Here is a 975-nt window from a genome sequence, read left to right on the forward strand (position 1 = left end):
TATTTAAGTAAAATACATTTTATATAAATGAAAACCCGATTTGGACTCACCAAATAAAACAAATATATATGCATGTATGTGTGTGTGTGCCGCAAGCCGTGACCTGTTGGTTGGTGGGTTGGTGGGTCCCCTCTCCTCAGATCACGGGTTTGGAGTTTCCGAATATTTAAGCACATGACGCGGAGAAATTGATATTTTGGCCTCTGCCAAATACCAATTTCCTTTTTAATATATATATATATTTATTTATGTGTGTGTGTGTGTTTGTGTGTGCCTGTTTCGTTCGGGTTTCTCTCCTTCGAAATCCAGCAATGGCATCGGAGAAAAAGCTTTCCAATCCCATGCGAGAGATCAAAGTGCAGAAGCTGGTGCTGAACATCTGGTGATAAAATTCCTGTGTTCTCTAAAGCAAGGTACACTGTTCGATCATTTGGAATCCGTCGCAATGAAAAAATTGCTTGCTATGTCACTGTTAGAGGTGAAAAGGCGATGCAACTCCTGGAGAGCGGTTTGAAGGTTAAGGAGTATGAGCTTTTGAGGAGGAACTTCAGTGATACTGGATGCTTTGGATTTGGCATTCAGGAGCACATTGATCTTGGAATTAAGCATGATCCTTCAACCGCCATTTATGGAATGGACTTTATGTCGTGCTGGAGCCACCTGGTTATCGAGTGAGCCGTCGACGCCGCTGTAAGTCACGACTCGGCGTTCAACACCGAGTTACGAAAGAAGATGCCATGAAATGGTTTCAAGTCAAGTATGAAGGTGTCATTCTCAACAAGTCTCAAGCCATCACCAATGTTTGATACATGGTTAAAATCATTTTTCTGAGAAGATATTATTTTCCTTGCCTCTAGTTTCCCTGCTTATGTGCTCTCAATGTTGCTCGAACTTGGAATGTGTTTTTCTGTCATAGAACTAGAGCGAAGTTAGTTATACTGATGGTTTTGTTTTTTGATTATATATATATATATA

The 975-nt window shown here is 40.5% G+C and overlaps 1 pseudogene; it reads left to right on the forward strand.

The window, feature by feature from the left end:
• The first annotated feature begins 278 nt into the window (after nt 1–278).
• Nucleotides 279–975, forward strand: part of LOC110018713 — a 1,782-nt pseudogene continuing 1,085 nt past the window's right edge.

The sequence above is a fragment of the Phalaenopsis equestris genome, unplaced genomic scaffold (assembly GCF_001263595.1).
Source record: "Phalaenopsis equestris unplaced genomic scaffold, ASM126359v1 Scaffold000032, whole genome shotgun sequence".
Taxonomy (NCBI): Eukaryota; Viridiplantae; Streptophyta; class Magnoliopsida; order Asparagales; family Orchidaceae; genus Phalaenopsis; species Phalaenopsis equestris.